We start from the raw sequence: 18,404 nt of genomic DNA, 5'->3' as shown, positions 1-18,404 counted from the left end.
GTTGGGTTGCCATTTGGGAGGAAGCAGGGGTCGCGGTTGTCGGACACTATGGCGGTTAGGCATTACGCCCGGCGAGTCATGTAGGACAGTCGGCAACCCCGGTGGTATTTCAAGAGGGCCAATCGTACTGCTTTTAAATTGCTGGAGTCAGCACTGTCATTTAATTTATTTACATTTCTGTTGAGAGCCGGTGGACGGCATTGTCTTTATTTTCCGAGTACTCACGGTGGGCCTTCTCCAACAGCCCTATGGGCGTATCGCGGGAGGGAGTTCGCGGCTCGTACCCGGAATATACGCGCACTGTGGTTGTAGTAGCACTAAAACCAAAGACTTAGGAATGTTGATTAGGTGTGTGTGATTTAAAATGACTTGCATGGCATGTAGTGCATATGATGTGTTGTGATGTGTGGACTGTTGTGTGTGGTCCACCTCTCTACTTACTGAGCTAGTGAGCTCATTCCACGTGTGCACCCCTTTTTAGATGATTTTGCAGGTCATGCATCTGAGGAGCTTGGGGTGGGTCCCGCAGTCGAGTTTCCTGAAGAGGACTGGTGGACCCCTGATGAGTTTGAGCACGGCGTAGACTGCGCGTGTGAGAGCTGTGCTGCAGGACAGCAGTTCTGAGGCCGAGCTGAGCTCCAGCCTTGAGATCGAGCCGAGCTGTGTACTCTGATGATTTTGATAAATTCATGTATATATACTTGATATTTGAACTTCATTCTTTTTGTGTATATATCATGCCTTCGGGCCCAAATGTATATAATTATGGTATTATCATTTGGGTATCGAGTATATGGGAATTATTTACAGGTAAAACTTAGTCTTCCGCTGATCTGATGAATTGATGTTAGTGTATGTATGCTGTGGTGGAATACAGTATCTGATGATCCTGGCAGGTTTGGGTTAACCGGTGTTAACTCGGTCACCGCTCCGGTTCAGGGTGAACGGGGTGTGACATAGAGGGTCTCACTGAGAAGGGGAGAGAAGAAAGAGGGGGTTCACACAAACACAAGCTGAAAGCCATGCAGCTTCAACCAAAACAAGCTCCATTTTTCATTCTTAATCTACTCATACGATAGGGATTACAAGCATATATAAAGAAAAATGAAAGACTCCTACAGATAAAAACCAACTCTCAAAGAAATCTAATTCAACAAGGAAAATAAAGCAACTAGGAAACTTCAAGTACGAAACTATCAACAAGGAAAATAAAGCAACTAGGAAACTTGAAGTATGAAACTAACTCCTCGTATCTAACTCTATTTAAAACTCTAATATAAAAGATTACAAGATAATTAAAAATTGAGTAAATTACACGCCCCTCCATGTACTTCACCCTAATGTCAACCCCCTATCCCAAGTTTAGAAAAATTACACGAACTTCTTTAGGTTTCAAAAAATCTTTCAAGCAGCCCCAGTCCGTTAGCATAGGACTGTTAAGTGCCGACATCAAGTGTCAATATAAATGCTCAAATTACCCTCATAGGAGGAGCAGTTAATTGTTGAACTCAAGGACATCTAATAAATAGTCCAGTTAAATATAAATGTGCATGAGCACAACATGTATATACAGAGACAGATCATTCGAAGATATTCATCCCGAATGATAATTAAATAAACAAGAACAGGAATACAGAAGTAACATGTAGAAAGCTACCTTGCTAGCTTCAAATAAAGGACTAGAAGAAGGAATAGAAACTCACATTCCAAGGGTATCAAATAAAGAAGCAAAAGGCAACCTCACAAGTGGCCCACTGTGTGCATTCCCTTCAATATCCATGCGATCAACTACAAGAACATTCATGGTCACAGAACTATATGATGATTTAATTAATAGAATGCCACTATAAGGAAAGAACAACAAGAAAATGGTCTTACACTCAATATCTCTAGCATTTTCTAAGGCCTTGCAGTATGGATTCTCAGAAAAATTTGAACTATCTTTCAGAAGATAATCCATAGTAGCATCATCTTCACTTTTATCTAGTAGGGACTCATCCACCACGTTGCATTTTCGATAATGTATAAGAACAAGTAAAACAAGAAGACTGTTTTCTGCCAATGGGCTTCTTGAACCTTCGCCACTTGAGCTAACAAAATAACTGAATGGAAATAGTACAAAATTTGCTGCAACCAAGAAAAAAAAAGTATGTATCAGGGACTTCAATAGAAGCATAACATACGGAGGTAAGGGTTGTTGTTGCTAAAACAGATCAGTTTCCCAATGCTATAACCACAAGATACATGGACAGGGTAATTGGATAAAGCATAAGATTAAAAATGTTTTCCTTAGCTGTATTAGAAAACAGCAGCCCAAAGGAAAAGGAGGGAGAAATTTTCTTTAACCAAAAAATACAAAGTAACCATCTGGCATCAAGATCACTGAGGCGTGGAGCATAGTTGTCACGACACCTAGGCAAACCAAGGCGGTCCAAGGGGGAAAAAATTAAGGCAACACCAACTAGGTGCCAATCCAGACAACGCCACCTGAATCCCTAGGCGACGGCTTGAAAACTATGGTGTGGAGATGGGTTTCTAGAGAAATGAAAATTTTCAACAGGAGTGGATGAAGATAGTACGAGATGATCTTGGGAACACATGGAGGGATTAGTGCAAGGTTTTAGTCAAAGAGAAAAGATTATTATAGGGGATATCTAAATGGTCATGTTGGAAGAGATCGTAGAGGCTATGAAAGAGTTCATGGACGATATGGTTTTGAAAAAAGGAATGAGGGGACTTCAGTTTTAAATTTTATTGTGGTGCATGATTTATTTATAGTAAACACATACTTTGAAAAGAGAAAGGAACATTTAATAACCTTAAAAGTGGGCACTATAATAACCAAATGGATTTATTTCTAACTAGAAAGACCGATGGATTGCGGTACAAGAATTGTTAGGTTATACCAAGGGAGAGCCTAACCACACAATACAGATAAATGGTCATTGATATGTGTCTCAAAATGCCAAATCGTAAGAAATGTGAGATTACTTGCCTAGGATAAAGTGGTGGAACTTAAAAAGAGAACTTGAAATCATTTAATGAAATATTGGTCAAACAAGGAATGAGGGACTCTAATGGAGGCAATAATACGATCTGGAATGAGATGACTACTTGTATCAAGAAAGTTGCTAAATAAGTCCTAGGTTAATCTAAAGGAAAATGAAAGCCACCTAGGAGAACTTGGTGGTCGCATGATGGGGTTCAAGCTGCCATAAATTCTAACAAATCTAGTTTAAAGACGAGGCAAAGGACTAAGGATGAACAGTATTTGCATAGATATAAACTTGCCAGCAATTAAGCTAAAAATATAGTGGGAAAAGCAAAGGCAAAGAAATATGAAGATCTTTATAATAATTTGAGCACAAAGGAAGGGGAAAAACTATCTATAAAATAGCTAAAAGGAAAGGAAGAATAGAGATTTCAACCATGTAAGATTCATGGCAAGTGAAAATGATAAAATACTGATAAGGATGATGACAATAAAGAGAGATGGAAATTTTTTTTATAAAACTTACAAAATGATGACAATTCGAGTTATATTATTCTGAAAGGTGGATAACCATCAAGATACCACATGTCGTAGATATAGATATGAAAAATTAGGGTGCATAAGGTAAAAGAAGCTTTAAGGAGGATGAAAGTAGACAAGGCATCAGGTCTAGATGAGGTTCCAAAACACTTAGGAATACGTGGTTTAACTTAGCTTACAAAATTTTTTAATAGGATTATGATCACAAGAAAAATACCATATGATTGGAGGAGAAGCATTGTGGCTAAAGGTAAATTCAAAATTGTAATAATTATAGAAGCATAAACTTATGAGTCACAGTCACACTAGAAAATTTTGGGAGTTCTTGAAACTCGCCAGAGACAAGAATCTAATATTATGGATAACCAGTTTGGTTTTAAAACAGGAAGATCAATGACAGAAACTATTTATTTACTTAGGAGACTCGTAGAAAGATGTATGGAATGTGACCTAGAAAAATCTTATGAGAGAGCCCCCTATAGAGTAAATTTGGCAGGTATTAGAGAATAGATGTGTTTTAAGTAAATATGTGGACATAGTTAAAGATATGTATAATGGTGCCGTGACTAGTGTAAGTAAGATCTGGGGGGGGGGAGGGGTAGGGTAGTGAATTCCCAATTACAATTGGGTTAGGTTTAAACATATATATGTTTGCACTAATCACATATGATTTGACTAGACACGTTCAAGATTAGAACCGTCGAGTGTTGCTAAAGATATTGTTTGGTGGATGAACCTAAAGCAGGGATACAAAGTTAGGATAAAAAGGAGACACTGTAGAGTGATTATTTTAGGTATTTGGAATCAATCATAAATGGAGAAGGAGAAATAGAGGATGCTGTTACAGATAATTAAAATATGATGGATGAAGTGGAGAAGTGCGTCCAGAGTGCTGTGTGAGTGGCATATTCTTTTAAAAATTAAAGGAACATTTTATGGGACAATTATACGACCAACAATAATGTATGGAGCTGAATGTTGGGCAGTAAAGAAACATCATATAAATCAACGTGATGTAGCTAAGATGACGATGTTGAGATGGATAAGTGAAAAAACTAGAAAGTATGGAATAAGGAACGATCATATTAGAGTTGATTTAAGAGTAACTCTGATACATGATAAGTTAGGTGTCGCCGCATGTAACTGGGGATTATGGATTACCCTTCGGCCTGAACCGTAAAACCGGGCAGGTTCGAGGGGTTCCTCGTTAGGAAAAAAAGATGATAATGATAAGTTGTGAGAATGTCATTTGAAGTGGCATAGACATTTGCAAATTGCAATGGAGAGTGGAGACCTTTAAATTCTCCAATATGAAGGAGTGATTTGATTCAGGTTGAAGGAGCTAAAAGAGTTACAGGGATAGACCTAAAATGACTATAGGAGAAGTGGTGAGGAAAGGCAAGCATAGCTTAAGCCTTGTTATATGGCATTGGATAAAGCTGAATGGAGGGAAAGGATTCCATGTAGCCGACCCCATTTAGATGAGGTAAGGCTGATTTGAGCTGAGGACAAGAAAATTCTTGTGCTAAAAAATGCAAGAAGATGAAGAAAAAATTATTCACCCTTTTATTGGCAGAAATATGGGGCCTGTGCATGGACATCTTATTTCAGCCCAGTTACATTAGCCAAAAAGTAAGAGAAGAAACAGATAAAAATGAGGCAACATATTATAACTTATCCAAATCTAGTGGTACCATCAGGGAGATAAAGAGATGCAAAGAAAAGTAGAGCTATTGAGAAATTATATCCTTACAAGAAGAGGAAAAAGGCTTAAGCATCTTAAGAGCATAGTTCCAAATCTCAATAGAAATGTCAAAATTTAGGCAAAATATTTCGATTTAGGCAAGGGTCGAAATGAAATGACTATCAAAACTTGCATGCAAAATTTACCGAAATTTTTTTGGTTTTGGCAGGGGGTCAAGATCACACAGTAATCTGAAATTTTTAACCTTGCATAAAAGTACTGAGATATAAAGAAGGAAACACCATACCAGCTGCAGAACCAACTTTCTGTAGAACACCAAGCTGACTTCCACCAGAAACAATGGAATAGGATCCACCATGCAAGGGAAAATGAGGATGTGTGATATAATTAAGTAGTAGTTTGCGAACAACCAAACCAACCAAAGAAGTTTCCTGTGAAGTAAAAGTGTAGCACCATAGGACTGTTACAATTAACTATCCGAAATTCTGAAAGGCACCTAAGAAAATCCAAATCCATTCCATCACCTGAATCATTGCGGCATCAAGGAATGGGTGCACATCTTCTGGCCCCGGAGAAGGAGCATAACAAAGCTGAGTAGACATGGCTACAAGCATAAAGTTCAGCAGTTCATGGTGTAGGAGGTACGTGTGAGAACTTGCAAGCACAAAGATTGATATAAAATTAGGAGCACAACAGAATAAACTATTTATGAACATCACAAAATCTATTGAAGAATCAAGATCATACCTTATATCAGACATGGCAATAAAACTAAGTAGGCCACGCATCACAAAATTCGCAGTGTTCTGATCTACATTAAACAGAACCAGAAGTAAGGCCCTGATTTCTTTTATCGGGTGGGTGGGTGGGTGGGTGGGAAAAAGATTATCATCTATTGGACTTGGAAAGGCCCACCATGTGACAGGGAAAACTGAAAAATTGACAAAGGTAGAGAACAGATTTGAACTGCCAAGCCAAGCCAAGTGGCAATGTGGATTGTTAAACAGTTTAAGATAACATTAAGCCCACCAACCTGAAGCTCAGCAAGCATTTATCAAAGGAAAACAAAATAACAAAACACACAAATTATACAAGTTACAAGAAACTCCATAATGGTTGCCCTCAATATCATGGTTTAAAGTATCGGTACGCATCTGTATCGGCCCTTACCGATACGATACATGAAATTTTTAAAACCCTTTTGTATCGATATGTATCCCACGATACATACCGATATACGGCCAATACGTACCGATACTCTATAGAAAATACAAAATCAAGGTGAAATGTACGTTTCGGTGTGTATTGGTATGTATCGACCAATACATACAGATACGGTACGATACATACCGATACGGTGCATTACGGTCATATAACGGCCAAGACGGGTTATTTTTCAGAAAACACGATTTGTGAAGAGGTTTTTTTTCCAAAGTTGCTACCTGCCATTTTTCTCTCTAACTAAAGTGAAAATCAAGGTTAGAAACAAGGATTTTACATTTATGGGACAACTACAAACCTTGGATTCTTAGTGCGATACTCTCAATTTAGTGTTTATGAATAATACATGTTTTATATATATATAGCTTTTTTTAACTAGTTTTTATGCAAAAGTGTATAAAAAAGTGTTTCCTATCTATTTATGTGTGTATCTTTAGCTTATCTCCGATACGATATGATACCCTCCGATAAGTATCTTAATTTTGGCCGACCGATACAGTGACTGATACCAATACTTTAATCCTTACTCAATATCTTATTATAAAGACACACAGCCGAACAAATTTGTCAAAAGTATGTCTTCACATGGACTTGACAGAGTAAAAAATAGCCCGTGAGTACATTGCCTCACCAGGTCTGTGAAACCAAAGTTGTTCAGTGTTTTAGGGACAAATGCAGTCTGATGGGATGTGAAATATTGGACCAATGTACTTTTTAGATGAAACCACCCCTAGCTCACAGACAGACAAAAGAGTACATATAGAATTGTTCACAAACCGAAAAGACATAAAGCCGAAGCCTAGCAACAAGTCATTAATAAATCAGACAACCAATTAGATAATTTTTTAACATGTTCACCAAAGAGAGAGTGGATGGCTTCTATTTGTTTGGTCAAATCTTCTTCAATAATTAACAGACAAGTTCTATCAAATGATTACATTTTCATTAGAACTAATCAAAACAACAGTGTCCTCGGTGAAATCTGTAGCCATATGTCATAAAGCAGTAACTTACCGCCTAGGATTTTTTCTGATGCTGCTTCACCTTCATCAAGCGATAGATACAACTCCTCAAAGTTATCACCTTTGGAATTTTCAATTAAATACTTCAGAAATATAGATGATAGACATGCTGCATTAACAGCCTTGGTATGTACAACTGATGGTCGACCAGAAGTTGGCATGGACTCTTGCAAACACCGAACTAGATGAATCAAAATCTTTGCGAGGTGCCTCGTATGATAGTTGTTCCGTGCTGCAAAATATAGAAAACCAAATAAGCACTCCACAAAGTCATTCAAAAGAATCTACCAATATAATAATGTTTAGACCAAAAAGTCAGGCAAGAGAACATTTTAATACGACAATTACTTTGTCATACAGAAACTCCTAAAATGGCATCATTGTGTGCATCTTTACAAGTTACAGAAAAGAAAATCATAATCAAATTGTTAAAGATTTTACCCAAAAAAGAAAACATAAGTTCAACTTCCAAAGACACACGAAAGAAATGCAACATGGTATAAGCAATAATATTCCGTCAACGTGACTTGCTCAGGATCTGTTGAAGTCAACTTAATCCCCTTGGTAGCTTGAAAATCCAAGTTAGTAGAAGATCACACCACTACAAGGCCTCAAACAGACCTTTAGGTGTTGTCTTAATCATGTAAATATGAGCATCTTTGATGTGACTAGAAGTAGTAAACTATACCATATAATGTAGTTACCCAGAGGAGACATTTGTAACTTGAGAGCGAAAGAGAGAGAGAGAGAGAGAGAGAAGGCAAGAGTTTTCGGAGAACAACCAGCCTTAGAGCGAGTTGGTGCACCTTGTAATAACAGAAATAGACCATTTGGTTAAAACCTTGTCAAATCGATAATGAAGCCACAGAAAAATCAAACTGAGGTCTTGCTGGCGAATACCAAAGCTAAAGTTGCCACAGATGGAACATTTAATAATTTCTTAGATAAAGTACCAGGCAGAGAGGGAGGGTGGACCTTGGTGCAATGGTAAGGTTGCTCCATTGTGACCAAGTGGTCATGGGTTTGAGTCAGGAAACAGCCCCTCCGCGAAGTGGGGGTATGGCTGCATACAGTATGACCCTCCCCAGATCCCGCAATGGCAGGAGCCTCACGCATTGGTTAATGGTTACGCCCTTTTTCTTAGAAACAGGCAGGAGGATGGAGGGTCAGAGAGGTGTTTTAAGTAAGTGGGTCGACCCAAGAATGCACAAATTGCTAACCACTATCATGAGTGACTCTGTCATGGTGGACTTCCCTAACAAATCACAACACATACCAGAGCACTAGTTTGCTGCAAGAGGAATAATGGAACACGGAAACATACAAAGAAAGAGAATTCTTTCAACGAGGATAAGGATTATAAGTACTGCTTAATTTGTTGATTAACTTACAAACATTGCAGTAGCAAATGTGCTACAAGATGCAATAGGCTATGGAGAGGGAGACTGACATCATGATTATTACTGCCATAGGCAAAGAAATATTGTTTAATTCAGTTCATTAAAGCAAACTGTAGCAGCTTCTGAGACGAATGCAGACAACTCCTAGCACCGACAAATTATGTGGTTCGACGGTGATGGAAGTCCGCAAAATTTGTACATTTTAAGGTAGCACCGTAGCACATCCAAATCAGCACTGTATACCAGAAACAGTTCTATTGGAGAGGATTTACACACAAGAGATGTCAGAATTGGATGATAAAGCAACATAAGAGAGCCTCAGTTTGGTTGCCACACGACAGAATACCATTTCTATTTGTGTTCCCTTGTCATTAATTCATGAGGTGTAGCTTCAATGATTTAAAGGTTTGAACTAAAGCAATTTCAATTATCAATTCTTACAAAAGAATTGAAATGAGATCCCATTTTAAGTGAAGAGCATTCCCTATACACACTCGGACGTTAAGTATAACAAAAAAGAAACAAATTTATAATTCCATGCCAGGAAAACAACAAGGCGGCAGCTTAAGTAATTTTTCTCCATTCAAAGTCCAAGAAGTATAAGTGATAACTAATAGAACTACCGACCGAAAATCTCGCAAGCTTGGTGAACTCGATGACGCGGCCATTGGAGAGAAAGGGAAAGCTCGAGCAATTCATCCCAGAAATCCGAGGAGAGAGGGTACGATTTCTCACCCACGAAGGCGCCGATTAGGTATTCTACCGTGTCTTGCGGCTGCGCGTTCTTGAGCGGCGTCGAAGGCACAGCTCCCATCGAAGCTCTGAATCCTCGACCTCAATCAGAAACTGCATTCAGAGATCTCACATCTCCATTTCATGAACAATGACGGCATTGCCCGATAGTACAGAGGAACGACGAGGTGAAACCGTAAGAACAGAGCAAGATGACCGAGAAGGCTTAGATCTGTCAGTTAAACAACAAGTCCAAACCCTATTTCTCCTCTGGTCACGATGGAGAAGAACAACAATAACAACAACAACACAGGTAGCTTCGAAACGAAGAGTTAAGAAGGTGGAGGAAGAAAGAGAACACACGGGGAATTTTATTCGAGAAGGAGAGGAAACAACAGAGCTCTTTCTCTCTTTTCTTTCAGACTTTCACGACGATATGACGCTAAAACTTCGCATACATGTTAATTGACAAAACTACCCTTAATCGTTCATACGTTTTCTTACTCAAAATCACGAAAAGGAAAGAAAATGAAAATTTCAAAAAGGACAAAAAAAAAAAAAAAAACTTTCGATATGCCTTCCTTTAATTTTTTTTACTTTTGGTGAACAAATTTTCGTTACTTGTAAAGTCAAATAAAATTCAGGGAAAAGTTCTTTGTTCAAAAACATGGTTTCTACACCATTGCAAAGACCAATAAAAATGTGTGTGGAAACATGAAGAGGGTAAATATTTTTCACATTTTATAAGGGGTGGGTGGTTCTTTCACCCCGCAATTGCTAAAGTCTAGGATGAATTCTTTTTTTTCTTTTTTAATTTAATAAAAAAATATAAAATGATTTAGAGTTAGTGATATAAGTTACATTGGGTTAATGATTACATGAGAGTTTTTTTTTCAAGTTTCAAAATTTAACTTTTTTTCTTTTAATTTCCATTTTTTTACTTTTTTTGAAACAAAAGGATTTTTCAGAAAGAAAAAAAAAATAGTGTAAAAGACATAATAAAACGAAAAAGAATTATTACAAAATGATTTTTTATGTCTATCTCTTTCCTAAAATTCAATTTTTTGATTTTTTTTTTCTTTTTTTTGTCTTCTTAGCTTCCAAACATAAAACAGAAAAATGTTCTTGAACCTAAGGCTTTTTCTATATCTATACACAAATATTTTTTGTTCATTAAAAAAAGAGAAAAAACAATAAAAAATATTCATGGGTGTTGGCACAATCTATGCCTTGCTCAGGGCCTTTTCCACTGTGTCAGCATGAGGCCAATGGAGGGGCATACATGGGCATAAACAGCGACAAGCATTTTGAATTTTACAAGAGTGGAAGTATTATTTCACCACCCTCTATGTCTAGGCATAGAGGCCGTGCAGCTAGAGAACGTTGATTGGCCCTAATTATACATATATATATATATATATATATTTTCTAGAATAAGAGAAATTGAAGGGAGAAGGGGGGGTTATGCATTTATTCAAAGGTTATATAAAAAAACAATCGCTATATCCACATGGCAATTCCTCAACTCAGCTTTATCCCAACTAAATAAGATTGACCACATATGACCATGTCTAGATTGTATTAATATAGCAAGGTGTGCATCTACTAGATTGTATTAATATAGCAAGTCGTGCATCTACATTACTTGATAATTATGAACATTCCATATCCTAATCCATAATCAATTCTTCCAAAACATGAGATTAAGGATTTCTCTCAAGATTTTTATGAAGAAATCTCAATTGAATTCATTGGAACCTATTTGGAATGAGCAAATGCTTTAAATTGAATTGAAACAATTAAGCCCAAGCGTAAACTAATTCAGGACCTTTTGCTTCATGCAATAACCCCTATTATCCTACACTTGTTTAATAAGGCAAAGAAATATTTAATTATATTATGGTATCTTTAAATAAAGGGATTTCTTATTGATATCCCCTTATTATGTCAAACAACTTATAACCATTTTTTCCTCCTCTTAGTGTGACATACTTTTTCCTTCTAGCGAAGGTAAAACCTGTCATTTCATGTACGTACTAATAAAAACATGCAAGACAACAACTCCTGAAAATGGCAAAATGATAAACACTTTCAAATAATTCAAAACCCTCTTTTACTCCAATTTAAATAACTTCTAGATAGAAGACAAGGCAATCATAAGAAAGTTACATATTCTAAATACACTTATAGATATGGCATTTAAACAATGCCTTAAAAAGAATACACTTCAAAGAAGTGTCATTTGATCAATCCCATAAAAGAAATACACTTCAAACCATGTTTATATTCTTCAAATGATGACCCTAATTAATCAAGACACCTGCCAAGATATCAACTTAGGTGCCAAATTTAATTGGCCATAATATAGCATCAAAAAAATGTTGCAAACCACCAAGGAATTGGAATCAACCAATAGACAATAGTTTCTATATCAGATAAGTCAAAGTATACCAAGGAACTTCAATTGGAGCCACTTCACAATCTAAATCTTAATAATATAACTAAAAAAGGTCTCTCAAATTTTTAAATAATTCATCCACTTTGTATGATTCAGCTACACAAAAAAGCAGCCACATACACTACACTATATCATTTCGACCTTACTGTAACATCTAACTGAATCGGCTTCCCCTTCTTCAAACCTACAGAAATTAGAACAAGGCATTTGCTAATATAATTATGATTCTTTGGTTAGTTGTGGATTAGTCATTCCATGGATGAAAAGACTCATACCTAAACTGCAAATGTAGAAAGAAACAAACCATAATAAAAAACAAACTTAATTTACGACATATATAGAGAACCCAATTCAAATATACCTAATAAGATCCTAAAATCCCTTCTTGAAAAGCAAATTTTTTTTTTTTTTCAAATTATTTTAAGCTTAGGCTTTTATAACGTTCCCATTAATATGATAAGTACAATTCATATAAACATGAGAAGATCTAGGAGTTGTAGGTCTATGAGAAATCCCTTCATGTGTTTAGGGAAAAAAAATGAACTTTTCTCATGAGGTTTAGGATCTGGCTATTTGATTCCACCTATTTGATTACATAAAAATTTGTAATTTGGTGATAAATTATATATTATTAAGTTTTGATTACTCTTAGATTTTCCCCATAGAGGTTTTTTTTTTCCCCTAATAGGGATTCGAAGAGGGTTTCTTAATATTATGGTAAAGAAAATCCAACATTTTATCACTATAAAAATAGAAAAATAGAGATGGCTTACTCCAGAGGGTCTTCTCCTCCCCAACTCCCCTCCCTCCCCAAAAAGCTCAAACAATATTTTTCTTTTTAAATCAAAAGAGTTTAAAAAAAAAAAAATTCCTATTAGTCATGGCTGTGCTTTTAAGCCTTTTTTATTTCACCAATTAAGTATCACAGTTTCACATTACACACTTACATCAACCTCTCTCTCATGAATAGATTTTCTCAGTTTTTTTCTCCCTCCCTTAATACACCAGTTGAGGTATTTCTTTCCATGCATGGTTCAAGTATAACAACAGCATCAGCCTCTCCAATTCCAATCTAGGTCGAAATCAGCTTGAACGCAGAAAAGTACATTGGATCGGTTGACTTGGATTGGCCAAAATCCGACTCAACCAATTCCAATCCAAATCAATCGATCTGATCCAACACCTTGAACCGTGTTTAGACCATAGTTAGTAAATTCGGATTCGGAAATTATTCGGGCGGAGAATTATTCGGAATAATTCGATTGATTAATTTAAGGATTCGGTCAAAAAAGCTTATTGGGTTTTTTTTTTTTTTTTTTTTTTTTAAATACTGTTTAAGTGGACCGAATAATTCGGTTTAATCTGGTTCGGTCCGAATTATTCGCGATTTATATTCACTTTTGAAAAAATTACGAATTTTACCGAATTTTATTTTTAATTCAGATTCGATCAGAATTTTTGATTAAATTCGGAAAAATTCAGTTCGACCGAATTATTCGCGAATTATTCGGCCGAATTGATAACTAGGGTTTAGACACCCCCTTAATCTCTCACACATTTTTCCATCCACATTCCCCTCATACTTCTTTTGCACAATAACAAGTGCCCTGTTGCAAAAGATACATCTATCCAAAATTTTCCTAAGGCTACATTGGCAAGTTAAATGATGATGACGATAGTAATAATATCACAATTATATCCACTGACCAGTTTACCAGGGAATTTAATTGGGTGCCATTTCAGTGCATTCGTTACCAATTGTCATCATATATACCATTGATGCATAGCAAGTTAAGAAGGGGAGACTTATTATAATAACTATACAAATTTGTATATATACAAATCCCTGGGAAAACAAACTACAAGGATTGAGACTCTCCTACATAAGGGGCCCCAAGTGGCATAGGTTAAAGAATTTATTTTGTTTAAGGTACCTCTTAACCTTACTAAGGATTCTTTTAAGTTGCATCCTCCAAGAAAGGAGGATAATCAATTCTTAGATGGACTAGTTCAGAGAGTTTTAAAATTATTTATTATTACAAACAATTGAGAATTGGGGGTTTTTCCTCTTCTTTGCGAGTTAGTTCCTTCTACTGATGGCAATGTCGTAGGTGGAAGGGGCTAATCTTGATGTTTTTAGCTTTTGATTTGGCCAGTTTCTTTGTATATTTTTTCTTTTCTTTTCTTTAATACAAATGACCTTTTAGCGAAAAAGCAACAACATCAGATAACTATGGGAGGTTAAGGTAGTGAATTCCAAATCACAATTGAGTTATATTAAGGATAACTTTAAACCTATACTTTTCTACGCTTATCATGGATAATTTAAACAAAAACATTCAAGATGAGATCTCGTGGTGTATGCTTTTTGTTGATGATATTATTTCGGTAGATGAAACAACAGGGACTAACTCTAAGTTGGAGTTATAGATATCAATTTTGGAATCATGAGGATTTAAAGTAAGGAGAGTAACTTTAGCTAATGTTGAAAGTTGAGGAGAGTAAAAGACGCCGCAAAGTGACTATTTAATATCTAGGGTCAATCATAGATATTGGAGATAAAATCTCAACCAAGATTTTATGATTAAATTATTCTTTATTTATGTTTTCTTGGTCGTATAGATAAGGTCAGATTAGCTGTAGATAAACTTTCCTGGTTATAATTCCTTAATTCTTTCCTGTAGATAAGATTCTTGTTGGCTTTCCTTATTTTCATTCCTTTGATTTGTATAAGTATATCTCAATCCAATAAGACGATTATCCTTCTATAAACAATTTGAATATTTTCTTAACATGATATCAGCCTAAACTCGATTCTCCATCTATTCTTTATTTTTCAACTCTTCATCTTATCCATGGCCGATTCTACTGCCACCACTGCTCCTGCCACCGGCGATGGTTCCTCCCCATATTTCTTATACCGCTCGGATAATGCATGTCACACACATTAGTTCCTGCCTTTCCATACCCACTTTACATTTATCTGATATTCTCTTTGTTCTCTCTTTTGGTTTCAATTTACTTTCAGTTCCTAAGACTATTCAAACTCTTCATTGTTCTGTGAGTTTAAACTCATCCCACTGTATTTTTCAGGATCTACAAACAAAGGAGAAGATTGTATTGGGTAAGGCGCATGGCGGGCTTTACGTATTGGATGTATCCCCTCCATCTATTGCAGCATCCACAGTCCATTCCTCCCTTTATCTTTGGCATACCCACGTAGGTCACCCCACTAATAATGTTTTTCCTTTTTTAAATAAAATGGACCCGATTGTCACTATCTCTAAAAAGCATATTTGCGCTATTTGTCCATTAGCTAAGCGAACCCGTCTACCTTTCCCCTCAAGTGTGATTTCAACAGCTGCATGTTTTTATTTAATACACTATGACATTTGGGGATCATATTTCATATCCAACCTATGTGGTGCTTACTATTTTCTCACAATAGTGGATGACTTCTCCCGATGCACTTGGATTTATCTCTTAAATCATAAATCTGATGCTTGGACACATATACGAAATTTCATTATCATGGTTAAGACTCAATTTAGTTGTTTCATCAAGCAACTACGAACCAACAATGGTAGAGAATTTTTTTAACATGCTCAAAGGATTTTTTGCCACCCAAGGGATAGTGCACCAGCACAGTTGCATCAACACCCCCCCAACAAAATGGGGTTGTTAAATGCAAACACTGCCACCTCCTCAATATAGCACGAGCCCTCTCCTTCAAGCCCAACTATCACCCGAGTTTTGGGGTGAGTACATTCTCACTGCAGCTCACATCATTAATCGCCTTCCCTCCCATTTGTTACAAGGCAAGTCCCTCTCCATATTTTAACCAACAAAACCCCTTCTTATAAGCATTTACGTACTTTTGAGTGTCTTTGTTATTGTCACAATCACAACACCATTAAACACAAGTTTCACCCTCTAGCCTCACTTGGAGTTTTCATTGGTTATCCCTACGCTCAAAATGGTTCTAAAGTGTTTGATATATAGTCAAAAAAAGCTTACATCAATCCTGAAGTCACATTTGTAGAGGACACATTTTTTCCTTGATCCAAAACCCCAACCATACCATTCATAATCTAGTTATAGCCCTCCTTATTCAAGATACAACTGACCCCTTCTCAATCACCAACTCTCCAGCACTAGCCACACCAACACCAACCCCCTCTGTTATACCACTGCCACCCTCACCTGCTGCAACACTGCCACCCCCACCTACTGCATCATCCCTATCCCCACCTACTGTACCGGCACCATCATCCCAACTGCCTCTAATGCTGTCCACCTACCCTCATCGTAAGAGGAATCCCCTAAAACATCTCCAAGACTATCAATGCTATGCCACCCACTCTATGTCATCTCTTTCTAATGCAGGTACTCTATCACCCATTATTTCTTCTATTACTTATGACAAAATTTCACCCTCTCATTTTAAGTTTATTAGGTGTTTAAATGCCATCAAAGAATCAACTAGTTTTGCCAAAGCATCTCTATCTACCGATTGGCAGGAGGCTATGCATGCTGAAATACATGCTCTTCAGCTTAATTACACTTGACTCTTATGCCATTACCACCATCCAAAAACCTGTTGGCTGCAAATGGGTATACAAAATCAAGCGGAAAGCTGATGGTAGTATCTAGCGTTACAAAGCCCGTTTGATCGCCAAGGGTTACACATAAACTGAAGGCATAAATTTCCATGAAACATTTGCTCCTATTGCCAAACTCATCACTATTCGCACTTTACTAAGTGTTATATCTATCAAAGGTTAATCTCTCTATCATTTAGACATTCATAACGCATTTTGACATGGCAATCTGGACGAAGAAGTATATATGACCTTATCACCTGGAAGGAAAGGGGAAGAATGTGGTATGTCGTCTCAATAAATCCCTATATGGCCTCAAACAAGCATCAAGAAACTGGTTTGCAAAATTCTCTCAGGTTCTTGTTCAACTCAGTTTCACCCAATCTAAAGCCGATTGTTCCCTTTTTTTAAAGGGCCTGAAGCTTTTGCTCTCTTTGTATTGGTATATGTCGTTGACATATTGATTGCAGGCCCCAATGCCACAGCAATTTCATTGTTGAAGGCAATTTTACATCAACAATTCCAAATCAAGGACTTGGCCTACTAAAGTATTTTCTATGCCTTGAAGTGGCTCGCTCCAAATAAGGGATTTTTTTGAAATCAACGACAATATACACTTGACATACTTTCTAATATTGGTTTCACTGCAGCTTGCATGACTAAATTCCCAATGGAACAACATCTTAAATTGACCACAATTGATAGTGGATTACTTCCCGATGCAACACCATATCGTCGATTGATTGGACGGCTCATTACCTCACCATCACCAGACCCAACATTGTGCACTATGTAATTCTACTAAGCCAATTCATGCACCAACCAAGGAAACCTCACTTAGATGCTGCTAATCGGATTCTGCATTATTTGCTTGGCTCCCCCAGCCGAGGGATCTTACTATCCGCCTCTAGCTCATTGTTATTAGATGTTTATTGTGATTCAAATTGGCCCAGTTTCCCAATGACTCGTCAATCTACTAAAGGTTACTGCACTTTTATTGGTTCTAGCCCGGTCTCATGGAAATCCAAAAAACAGCAGATGGTTTCCTGATCGTCAGTCGAGGCCGAGTACCATTCAATGGTCGTGACCCTAGTTAGTTTATTCGCGTTTAAAACGCGTTTAAAATGGCGTCCCGTTTTTTTCCGTTTTAAACGTCGTTTGCCGAATTTTTCACAGAAAGTCGGTAAAAAACGGGAACGGGGCTATTTGAAGTTTTTTTGCCGTTTTAAACGTCGTCCCGTTTTTTTGATAGTAAAAAAACGGATTTTAAAAAATATAAACATTTTAAAATAGAAACGTTTAAAACGGGGCTATTTGTTTTGATTGTTATCTAGGTATTTAGAGAATTATTATGCCAATTTATGTCTATATATTGCCCTTTTTTTGACACCGTATTATTTAAATATAAACGTTTAAAACACGTATCGTCCGTTTTTAATTTTTTTCCCGTTTTTACCGTATTTGACCGTATTTTTTACCGTCTCGTTCACGTTTTGATCCGTCTAAAACATGCCCGTACCGAACAATGTTTTTTTGCCGTTCCCGTTTTAACTAACAGAGGTCGTGACCACCTATGAACCCTTATGGTTGACTACATTGTTACGCGATTTGGGCATTTCAATGACTCAGCTAATCCCTCTCTACTATGACAATCAGGCGGCTCCCCATATTACAACTAATCCCATCTTCCATGAGCGTACCAAACACATAGAGATTGATTGTCATGTCGTTCA

At 36.9% G+C, this 18,404-nt stretch overlaps 1 pseudogene; it reads right to left on the bottom strand.

Moving 5' to 3' along the window:
• LOC122074430 overlaps window positions 1-10,034 on the bottom strand; it is a 27,264-nt pseudogene extending 17,230 nt beyond the window's left edge.
• Between the last annotated feature and the right edge of the window lie 8,370 nt (window positions 10,035-18,404).

This window comes from Macadamia integrifolia, chromosome 3, assembly GCF_013358625.1.
Source record: "Macadamia integrifolia cultivar HAES 741 chromosome 3, SCU_Mint_v3, whole genome shotgun sequence".
NCBI lineage: Eukaryota > Viridiplantae > Streptophyta > Magnoliopsida > Proteales > Proteaceae > Macadamia > Macadamia integrifolia.
Note: the sequence above shows the minus strand (reverse complement) of the source record. Positions and strands in the feature narration are given on the sequence as shown.